The 12,110-nt window shown below is 36.0% G+C and overlaps 1 long non-coding RNA gene across 1 annotated transcript; it reads right to left on the reverse strand.

The window, feature by feature from the left end:
* Positions 1-270: 270 nt before the first annotated feature.
* LOC142335147 (uncharacterized) lies at positions 271-1,349 on the reverse strand. Its single transcript, XR_012758852.1, has 2 exons — positions 995-1,349; positions 271-773 (listed from the first exon to the last, which is right to left on the reverse strand). It is a non-coding gene; the product is annotated as an uncharacterized LOC142335147 (long non-coding RNA).
* Positions 1,350-12,110: the final 10,761 nt, after the last annotated feature.

The raw sequence follows: 12,110 nt of genomic DNA on the forward strand, positions 1-12,110 counted from the left end.
AATGTAAGTTGTTGAAGTTTTTCGAAAAAATTTTAAGTATAAGGCTCTACGAGAACTGCTCAGCCAGTTAACGCGCTCCGTTGTTGATAATCGTGGAAGCCTTCAGATAATTGAAATTGAAAAGGGGGCGAAGAAAAATATTTTAAACTGATGACGCTTAATCGACAAAAAATTCCATCGATGCATTTAGACTTGATTTTGGCAACTTGTCACATGCAATCTATTTGGAAAAAGAAGAAAGTACAATAGAAGCTTGAAGAAAAACACGAATGATAAATAAAAGATTCATTAGAATTTCTTTATTAAATGCCAGACGTCATGAAATATTTACAATGGATTTATTACACATTTAAATAAAATTTTTTAACCAATAAAAAATTCCAGGCACAATGTAGCTTCACGTTTGCAACATCTTTGACAATTATCTCTTATTCGAGATTTGAGTACCAAACAATCTCCAATAAGATGCATTTCTCCAATTTCTAGCACGTTACAAAACATTTGTAACACATTGCTGCCTTCTCATAAGTCCGCCAAAATATCCCGAGTTTCCTTCTCATGTTACCAGAAATAAATCAACTCGAGCTAACCCCGAAGTTCATCGACGAGATGAGACAACAATATGTATTTTCATGATTCCAGTCTCCATTTTAACATTTTCCAAAGATATCCAAAGATTACTTCATTCGGCTTTTCAGCTCCATTTTAATGAAAGCCTTCAGGTTTACATCTTGAATTTTGTCAATTTTGGCATATGCCGTATCGAGTCCTTCCTGAAACATTTTATAATTAAGTATTATCACGGTGTCAACTGAATACTCAATGTTATTTTAATTTGCAACTCCATTAATTAGCTTGTATCAAATGTATTGCTCAGAATAAAATCTTAGAATAAAAATAGCATTTTTGCTCCGTCAATTCAACCCATCAACTTATAGAACTGGAATGTCTACTCCGTGCTGCTTGTATCAACCAAGTGAAAGTTTCCACTTGCCTTTTCAAATTTTGACATTAAATCCAAAGCGTAATCAATCCAGACGCAATTAGCACAGCCTGACATGCAGCAGTTAGACGGAGGAGTAGGAAGACTTGTTTGGCTTGACGTAGAATTATTCGTTCGCGCAGCTAAGGACCTCTTGAACGGGTAAAGACTTTCTGCAGGAAATAGTCTTTTGAAAACGAAAAGCTCATATCGGCTAAACAGCATTTGCAAAGCGGCGTTACTAACACGCATGTCAACTCTGAAACGAAATTCAACATTAACACAAACCATAACGGCATGGATACCAGCAGGAAACCGGGAACCATATATGAGGGATTCAGCGATGCTTAAAGTTTGAAAAACTTGAGCTCGATCTGTCGAGTTTAAAGTAGTAAATCAATTTTTCGTTAGTGAAATCAATTAATTTCCCCCATCTGATAGGAACAGGGCCATTTTGTCTTTGGGAGTCGGTTCCTGGAATACTGCTTCAAGAAAGGTTTGTCAATTACCGAGACTTGCTTTCTGTTGTTGTCGAGGATGTGCGGCCACTGTTGTTGTTACTTAAGGGAGTGATAAATACCAGTCGTTAGAATGTAAAAAAAATGTCCACTTACTCCTTCAGTTGTGGCGAGACCAACAGAGTTGCCACGTGCAAACATTGTTGTGAGAAAATCTTATTTCAACGAATTTCCACATCAATTTGCTAATTCGGTTTTTGTCCAACCGTTTCAGAGATACTTACATAAAGTTCACAATAGTCGGCAAAATTTAAACACGAAATTATCTCTAACCTTTTCTGTTCGAAACTTGAAAAATTCATGTAATTGTCCGTCTTGCTTTAGATCTTCTCATACGATGTTTTTGTTGCTGTTGCTACCTTTTCTTGATACTGTTGATGAAAAAAATATCGTTCGACAGAAGAAACATAGTAATGGTAGAATGTTCAGTAGTCTATGTTGATTGATTTATTTTGTTTCTTTGCCATCGGGGATCCACTTCACGGCCTTCTTCTGAAAGCGTTCTAAGAGACGAATCTGTTCTGGTAGCTTTAAAACAAAATCCACTCAAAAGCACGGGAAGTAATAGATTTGTGAAGTCCACGAATACTGAAGGACAATTTGTCAGACACATTTCGCTTCAGAGCGCATAGAAACTTATTCCAATATATTTTTAAAATTTTGATGCCTCCAAATTGTTAACATTAAATTAAAAATTACTTCCCTTTCTTCTAAATAAAAGCTCTGAATATTTTTCCAGAGCCATTTTGTTTCCTTCAAACCAAATTTCGATGGATTTCAATTTATCGTGCACATCGAGGACTTCTCAAAAAGATCGGATTGCAAAACCCCTCAAAATATTTTTCAATGTATCTAGGATACTCAAGTTAGCACCAAAAGTGTAAGGATCGGCAAAGCAACCACTTCCAGCAGAACATTTATAAAATTGCAAAAGTTTTCGAATTATTTAAAAATGCGGAAATTAATCAAACGCTTTCGAGAAATCAGTATAGAACACTATCGCATCGGAGTTATCGCATCATAGTCTAGTGCATCTCGTTTTTCTTTGAGAAACAAAATCAGACAGAAGAAAGATTAGGCTGTAACTTTCAACTTTTTTTACTGCCGCCATTCTCCATTTATCCGAATAGTTAACGACTCTATAGGGACTTTATAGTTATTCAGAAAAGTGTTGATTGGAGGGCTGCAAATAGTTTTCAGTATTGTCAAGGTTTGGAGGTTGTCCATTTGGAGCTCGGTATTTATCGATGTCTAATGAAAACAAAATACTGTTTTTTTTCGATTCATTGAAATTCGTCAAGACCGGATTTCTGCTGGTGAAACTGCTGATTATCAAATGTTTCTTGGGAGCAAAAAATGGGTGAAAGAAAATATTCTGCGTGTTGACTTTTTCGTTCAGCTTTTAGAGAATAAGATAAATAACTGTTTTTCAGATGCCTGACGATGTCGCTGTTTCCTGTTTATCTCAATTTTTCTTGATACTATCTTTGAACTTACTCTGACACTTCTGCGTTCGATCTTTTCAAATTAGTTACCTGTTGTTCTCGGTAACTCGTGGCTTTCAGCCTGATCATATTTCGATTGTAAGGCTGATTCAAAAGATTCGAATGATTTCCAGGGCGACAAGTTGTCGATCTGCTGCACTTTTGGAGACATACGATTCAATCACTATCAAAAATGTTCATACGGTGCCGCCATCCTCTATTTATTCAAAGATTTTGGAACTCTATTATAGTTAATGAGAACAGTGTGGATCGAAGAGCTGAAATAGTTTTCAGTATCGCCAAGGTCTGTAGGTTGTCCATTTGGAGCTCGGTATTTATCGATGTCCATTGAAAACAAAACACTTGATTGTTTTTTTTAGGTTCATAGAAATTCGCAAGACTGGGTTTTGCTGGTGAAAATGCTGATAATCAAATGTTTCTTGGGAGTAGAAAATGTGTGAAAGAAATTATTCTTCATGTTGACTTTTTCGTTCAGTTTTTAACTTCGCTGATTTTTGTCGACTATAAATTTTAGAAGATAAAATAAATTTCGACAATTTTTTTCCTGTTGATCTCAATTTTTTTTGATACTCTCTTTGAACTTACTCTAACACTTCCGCGACTGATCTTTTCAAATTAGTTACCCGCTGTTTTTGAAAATTGTGGCTTTCAGCCTACTAATCTCTTTCAATTGTTAGGCTGATTCACAAGGTTCGAAGTTGGCCTAAATTTCCAGGACGACAAAAGTTGTCGATTTGCTGCACTTTTTGAGACATACGATTCAATCATTATCAAAAAAATCCATAGTGTTGTTCAATCGTTTAAATGTTGCAGCAACAAACGGGGTTGAAAAACGTTCAAAGAGACAATGAATCATTTCATCAGATCCAGCAATTCCAATGTTTTTGAAGAGCTATAAAGCTTGTCTGATTTCGTTTCTGGAGAATTCAAGAGATAGTTGTTGTAGTTTCGTGATCAGAAAAACTGAAAACCTTTCCAAAATTTGAATCAAATTTTTCAAAAGCATATGTCATCCTTGATACATTTTTTGATACTGTTGATAAATAATAAAACGTTTGACCGAAAAACCATAAGTAGTAGAATGTTCAGTAATCTATTTTGATTGATAAATTTTGTTTCTTTGTCATCGAGATTCCGCTTCACGTCTTTTCTTTGAAATCGTTCTAAGAGATGGATCTGTTCTGGTAGCTTTAAAACAAAAAACCTCCACAAAAAAGCACGAGATGTATTAGACATTGGTAGAGTCAACGAATGCAGAAGAACAATTGTTGAGACACATTTCGCTTCGGAGTGCAGAGAAATTTATTCCAATAGAATTTAAAAATTTATATGCCTCCAAATTGTTAAATATAAATTTAAAATTTCTTCTTTTTCAAAACAAAAGCTCCGAATAATTTTTCAGAGCCGTTTTGTTTCCTTCAACCCAAATTTCGATGGATTTCAATGTATCGTGAACTTCATAAAATATTTTTCATTGTAGCTAGGATATTCGAGTCACCAACAAAGGTGTAAGGATTGGCTAAGCAACCACTTCCAGCAGATCATTTATTAAAAGGCAAAAGTTTTGGAATTAGTTTGAAATGCGGCATCGAAGTCGGCCTGAAATTCAAGGGCGAAAAAAGTTGTCGATATGCTGCATTTTTTGAGACATACGTTTCAATCACTTTATCAAAAATGTTTTTACTAATGTTCAATCGTTTTATGTTGCAGAAGCAAACAGGGTTAAAAGGACAATCAAAGAGACAATGGCTCATTTCATCAGATCCAGCGTTTCTAATGCTTTTGAAAAGCTAGAGAGTTTGCTTGACAATTTTTGCTTCCAAGCACATAGGAACTTATTCCACAACATTTTAAAAAGTGCCTCCAAATTGTTAAATTTAGTTTGAAATTACTTCTTTTTCTTCTAAGCTATAGCTCTGAAAATTTTTGCAGTGCAATTTGGTTTCTTTCACCCCATTTTTTGATGGATTGCAAAACATCGAGAAATCCTCGAAAAATACTTTCAATGTATCTAGGATACTCAAGTTATCACCAAAAGCGTAAGGTTCGACAAAACAACCACTTCCTGCAGAAAATTTATAAAATTGCAAAAGTTTTCGAATTAGTTTAAAATGCGGAAATTAATCAAACGCTTTCGAGAAATCAGTATAGAACGCTATCGCAACGGAGTTATCGCATCATAGTCTAGTGCATTCAGTTTTTCTTTGAGAAACATAATCAGACAGAAGAAAGGTTAGGCTGTAAATTTCAACTTTTTTTACTGCCGCCATTCTCCATTTATCCGAATGGTTAAGGACTCTATGGGGACTTTTTAGTTATTGAGAAAAATGTTGATTGGAGGGTTGCAAATAGTTTTCAGTTTTTTCAGGTTTTGGAGGTTGTCCATTTGGAGCTCGGTATTTATCGATGTCTAATGAAAACAAAAAACTTTTGATTGTTTTTTTCGATTTTTTGAAATTCGCCAAGACTGGATATCGGCTTGTGAAACGGCTGATAATCTAATGTTTCTTGGGAGCAAAAAATGGATGAAAAAAAAGATTCTGCATGTTGACTTTTTCGTTCAGTTTTTAGAGAATAAGATAAATAACTGTTTTTCAGATGCCTGACGAAATCGGTGTTTCCAGTTGATCTCAATTTTTCTTGATACTATCTTTGAACTTTCTCTGAAACTTCTGCGTTTGATCCTTTCAAATTAGTTACCTGTTGTTTTCGGTAACTCGTGGCTTTCAGCCTGATTCGAAGGATTTCAAGGGCGACAAAAGTTGTCGATCTGCTGCTTTTTTCGAGACATGCGATTCAATCACTTTATCAGAAATGTTCATATGAGCAATAATTCGCTTCAGAGCGCAGAGTAACTTATTCCAAAAGATTTTGAAAGTTTAGATGCCTGCAAGATGTTAAAATTGGTTTCAAATTACTTCCTTTTCATCTAAACAATAGTTCTGATTATTTTCCCAGAGCTATTTTTGTTTCCTTCAACCCACCTTCAATGGATTGAAAAACATCGAGAATTTCTCAAAAAGTTTTTCAATGTATTTATGATATTTGTGTCGTCAGCAAAGGTGTAAAAGGTGTAAGGACCGGCAAAGTAACAACTTCCGGCAGATCAATTATAAAATTGCAAAATAGCTTTCGAAATATTTAAAAATACGGCACTTAATCAAATGCCTCCAAGAAATCACTATAGAGCGCTATCGCATCGTTGTTATCGCACCATTTTCTAGTGCGTCTCATTTTGCCTTGAGAAACAAAATCATTCGAAAGCAAGATTAGGCTGTAACTTTCAACTTTTCTCACTGTCGCCATTTTCCATTTTTCCAAAATGTTAGGGAGTTTTTTAAAATTTTTGAGAAAAGTGTGGGTTGAAGAGCTAAAACAATTTGAAGTAATTTGAAGTATTGGAGGTTTCTCATTTGGAGCTCGGTATTTATCAATGTCTAATGAAAAAAAACGCTTTTAATTGTTTTTTGATTCATTCGATTTCGTCGAAACAGGATTTCTAATGGTAGAACTGCTGATAATCAAGTGTTTCTTGCAAACAAAAATGGGTGAAAAAAATTTTCTTGGTGGTTGACTTTTTGGCTCAGATTCTCATTTCGTTGATTGTTGTCTACCACAATCAATTTTTAGAAGAGAATAAGATATGTAACTGTCTTTCAGATGCCTGACAATGTCAGTGTTTCCTGTAGATCTCAATTTTTCTGGATAATTTTTTTGATCTTACTCTGACACTTCCGCGACCAATTTTTTCAAATTAATTACCAGCTGTTTTCGATAGCTTATTGTTTTAAACCTCTTCGTCTTTTTTTATTGTTAAACTGATTCAATGGATTCGAAGTAGACATAGTAGCAGGGCGACAGAAGTTGTCACTCTGCTGCAATTTTTGAGACATAAGTTTTAATCACTTTATCGACAGTGTTCATAGAGTTGGTCAAGCTTTTTAATGTTGGAACAACAAACTGGATTGAAAAGACGATCAAATAACAATAGTTCAATTTATCAAATCCAGCTCTTCCAATGCTTTGAAGCACTTTATGTTTCGTTTGATTTCGTTTCTTGAGCATTCAGGAGATAGCTGTACAGTTTTTGATCAGAACAATTAAAAATGTTTTCAAAATGTTAGTCGAATTCTATAGAACACAATAATTTTGATAGAATTGTACATCTAAAATTTTGTTGGAGTAAGATGGAAAGGCAGAGTTTTTTCTGCAAATTTGATATTTGAACAAATCAATGATCAGTTATCTACCAAGTCAGCCAAAAACTTTTCCATACATTTCAATTTTTGTCCAACATCTTGACGTTACATTCATCTGCAACTTCTAGCATCGTTAGACAGCCTATAAAAATATCCCTTTATTTCTTTCTACCTAATTATCGAGAAGTAGCGTGACATTAAAACCGATAAATTCGGTGCCAGTGATTGCTGCAGTTGACAATGTAGTACGTATCGCCGATTGGTGCAATTTACAGTTAGAAGCCACGCAATTGTAAATCCATTATTTTCGCCGATTTGTTTTTTGTTTGGGACGCTTTCTCTATTTTCTCTATCACGGTAAACGATATCAAAACTCAATCTAACTTCCAGATTTTGCTACCTGGGTCGATTGTCCTCCCTAAAATCCTCCCATTTTGTTGTTATAGTTGAAGGGTAATTTGTCTATGGGGGATAAATTGCAGTAAGAGTGTGGAGTATTTTGTTCAGTGGGGCTAAATTGATGTGACATTTGAGCTGACAAAGCCAATAAAATGGTGTGAGAGTGAGGGGGTATTTTTTTCAAAGGGAGTAAAATGATGCAAGAGTTGGAATGCCACGGAGTTAAAATGGTGCAGATTGAGGGGGTACTTGTTCAGAGGGGGGTAGGATGAGCTAAGAGCTGGGCTGCCAGGGGGGGGGGGGGTAAAATGATGTAATAGTGAGGGGAAAATTTTTTGAAAAGAGGCAATTCTAAGAAGTTTTATTTATATATATAGACCGTCAGGAGTTGGACAAGCTTTGATGGTATGAAGGTTAAGGAGAACCAGCTCAGGGTACAGAGGTTGTAGGTTCAAGACTAGCAGACTTCAAGTATGGGGGCTTAAACAATGTAAGATTGAGGGGCTAAAATGATGTAAGAGTTGAGCTACCAGGGGGGGGGGGGGTAAACTGGTGTAAAAGTGAGGGAGTAATTTGTTCAGAGGGGGGTAAAATGATGTAAGAGTGGGGCTGGAATGGAAGATTTTTTTTAGAAAAATTCAGCTCAAAACGCTTACGTCTCTCGGGGCTGCATTAGGCTTCCAACGGGGTGAAATTGTATAAGAGTTAGGGGGTAAAATACAAGTTAACCCTTCTCTTTTTCATCTTTTCGGTCTGTCAAGGGGATAAAAAGATGTAAGAGTTCGGGGCTAATGGAGAAGTTACTCCCGAACTCCTATATAATTTTAGTCCCATGACAGACCAAAAACATGTACGAGTTGCGGTTAATTTGTTTTTTACGCCTCCACTCTCTCACCATTTTTTTCTACGTTGAAAGCCTAATGCAGCCAAAAAGAACGTTAGAATTTTGAGCTGCATTTTCCTTAAACACCCCTCTTATTGGAGCCCCACTCTTACATCATTTTCGGCGGAAAAATTAGACCAAGGTAATCAATGGATCAGGCGTATGGGTTTCACGTGAAGCATTCTCTGAGTTCGTGGCAGAGTTGTTGGTTAGATAGCCTCAATATCAAAAATTCCGACTGCCCAATCAACTGAATGAATGATGGTCGATTATTCGTTGTTTTTTCCAGATATTTGTGCAATGAGCTAGCTAGCTTCAGGTGTTTAATACGGGTCACCAAGCATTTACTTTACTTTTACTATAGCACCATCATCGCTGTCGCGGTAAAAGAAGTAATACGATTATATATACATACACAACAAAAATTTCAGATAAATTTACCTGAACCAAGAACAGGTAACCAGAAGTTCAGATGAATTTAAATGGTAAAACACCTGAAATACACCTGAAATGTATTTCAGGTAAATTTTCACCTAAACAGGTCCAGTTAAGGTTACCTGAAACTAATTCTTATTGCAATGTAGTACGTATCGCCGATTGGTGCAATTTACAGTTAGACGCCACCCAAGTGTAAGCCCATTCTTTTCGCCGATTTGTTTTTTGTTTGGGACGCTTTCTCTATCACGGTAAACGATATCAAAACTCAATCTAACTTCCAGATTTTGCTACCTGGGTCGATTGTCCTCCCTAAAATCCTCCCATTTTGTTGTTATAGTTGAAGGGTAATTTGTCTATGGGGGATAAATTGCAGTAAGAGTGTGGAGTATTTTGTTCAGTGGGGCTAAATTGATGTGACATTTGAGCAGACAAAGCCAATAAAATGGTGTGAGAGTGAGGGGGTATTTTTTTCAAAGGGGGTAAAATGATGTAAGAGTTGGAATGCCACGGAGTTTAAATGGTGCAGTTTGAGGGGGTACTTGTTCAGAGGGGGGTAGAATGAGCTAAGAGCTGGGCTGCCAAGGGGGGTAAAATGATGTAAGAGTGAGTGGGTAGTTTTTTGAAAAGAGGCAATTCTAAGAAGTTTTATTCATATATATAGACCGTCAAGAGTTGGACAAGCTTTGATGGTATGAAGGTTAAGGAGAACCAGCTCAGGGTACAGAGGTTGTAGGCTCAAGACTAGCAGTCTCCAAGTATGGGGGCTTAAACAATGTAAGATTGAGGGGCTAAAATGATGTAAGAGTTGAGCTACCAGGGGGGTAAACTGGTGTAAAAGTGAGCGAGTAATTTGTTCAGAGGGGGGTAAAATGATGTAAGAGTGGGGCTGGAATGGAGGATTTTTTTAGAAAAAATTCAGCTCAAAACGCTTACGTCTTTCTGGGCTGCATTAGGCTTCCAACGGGAGTAAAATTTTATTAGAGTTAGGGGGTAAAATACAAGTTAACCCCCCTCTTTTACATCTTTTTGGTCTGTCAAGGTGGTAAAATGATGTAAGATTTCGGGGCTAATGGAGAATTTACTCCCGAACTCTTATATCATTTTTTTACCCCATGACAGACCCAAAAATGTAAGAGTGGCGGTTATTTGTATTTTACGCCTTCACTCTTTCACCATGTTACCTACGTTGGAAGCCTAATGCAGCCCAAAAAAAACGCTAGAGTTTTGAGCTGCATTTTCATAAAAAACCCTCCCATTGCAGCCCCACTCTTACATCATTTTCGGCGGAAAAATTTGACCCAGGTAATCAATGGATCAGGAGTATGGGTTTCACGTGAAGCATTCTCTGAGTTCGTGGCAGAGTTGTTGGTTAGAGAGCCTCAATATCAAAAATTCCGACTGCCGAATCATCTGAATGATGGTCGATTGTTCGTTCTTTTTTCCAGATATTTGTGCAATGAGCTAGCTAGCTTCAGGTATTTAATACAGGTCACCAACCATTTACTTTACTTTTACTATAGCACCATCATCGCTGTCGCGGTAATAGAAGGAATACGATTATATATACATACACACCAAAAATTTCAGATAAATTTACCTGAACCAAGTACAGGTAACCAGAAGTTCAGATGAATTTAAATGGTAAAACACCTGAAATACACCTGAAATGTATTTCAGTTAAATTTTCACCTAAACAGGTCCAGTTGTGGTTACCTGAAACTAATTTTTTGTTACATTTTGCTGCCAATTTTTAACGTCACTGCTATATGTATTTGATCTGGTAGATCTTCATGTGGTCTGTCCTTGGTTTTTGGCGCAAAGCACAAATAAAATTTACAGTTCGGGCAATTTTTGTGTTATAATGTTTTCCAGTTCGTCCAATTTTTTGTCGTCAAAGACTTCAATCTCTTGATTTCAACAAAATTCTTAATTAAGACACTTTTATTCCACACTTGCCATGGTGACTGCTGTTTTGATAAAAGCATGAAACTAAACGAAAATAAACGATAATAACCCAAGTGCTTATTAATATAGAGTCATAAAAACCGTTTTATCGCACACGACAACGAAATGATTTATTAATTTAATTATGTAATCATAAAGAAATTAAAAAACCATTTTCCCGGAAATTATGCAGATGGTTGTCTAAACAGTAATTGACGGAACGAGCTGAATGAGAAAGTGGACTGAAGATATATATATTTTTTGCTGGGGTAGTTTATCTTTGATGTTCGTGCCTATGTTAGACCAACGCATAGTCCAGAAACTAGTTTGGACAAAAATCGCTCAATTTTTAATTCATTAAACGTCGTTGGAGACCTAACTTTCAGTCGAGAAACAGTAAAATTATTTATTAATCAGCTTGTACAAAATTGTCTGCTACAAAAAGCTAGCCGGCAGATGCGCTCTATGCTTTAAATTATAGATAAAACACTACTGATAATTTTTTGATCAAAACTGTAAATTTGTCTCACTGGTTTGTTTGTTGATCATGAAATTATTTGTTTTTGCAAAAAAAGTCGCAGCATAAAAAGATTGAAGATTATAAATCTCAGTATAGAGTAAGTATTCAATTGAAAGATCAGATATATAGTTAAATATGAAATACGTAGCAACAACACCGGACCAATTAAGAACTGTTATTGAACAAGATCTTGTAAAGTATCTTGTTAGTTTTTGCGGCAACAATTCTTGCAGTCAATGATAACATTCATAGCACACATTACAACCCAACAGATATAGCTATAAATAGATTTTTTAAGTAAAGATATCGGTCGAAAGATCTAAAATATACAGGAACACAAAATTGATTTTTCTTCATACCACATCAGTGTAGGTTGCCACTTTGAATGACGTCACAGGTCCCTTCTTCCCATAAGCACTTGTGAGTTGCATGTAGAATGTATAGTCCTGTCCAGCTACAAGTCCACTCACTTCATGGGATAGAAGTCCGATTGGGTCCAGAGTACAGGGACAAGATCCACCCAATGGCTCATTCCACATATCCAAAATCTATTCAAAACAAATAATCTCAAGTGATATAGGCACGGTTTGAGGAACTGACACGAAAAAGACAGATCTGATCAAAAACTTTACGAAAAAAACTGCTAGGATGAAAAACTGCTGAAAAAGTGCTTTCCAGTAATGGGCCAGTATAAATGCAATTCATCATTATTACTGAATGAT

This window comes from Convolutriloba macropyga, chromosome 2 (assembly GCF_964194025.1).
Source record: "Convolutriloba macropyga chromosome 2, txConMacr16.3, whole genome shotgun sequence".
Lineage (NCBI taxonomy): Eukaryota > Metazoa > Xenacoelomorpha > Acoela > Convolutidae > Convolutriloba > Convolutriloba macropyga.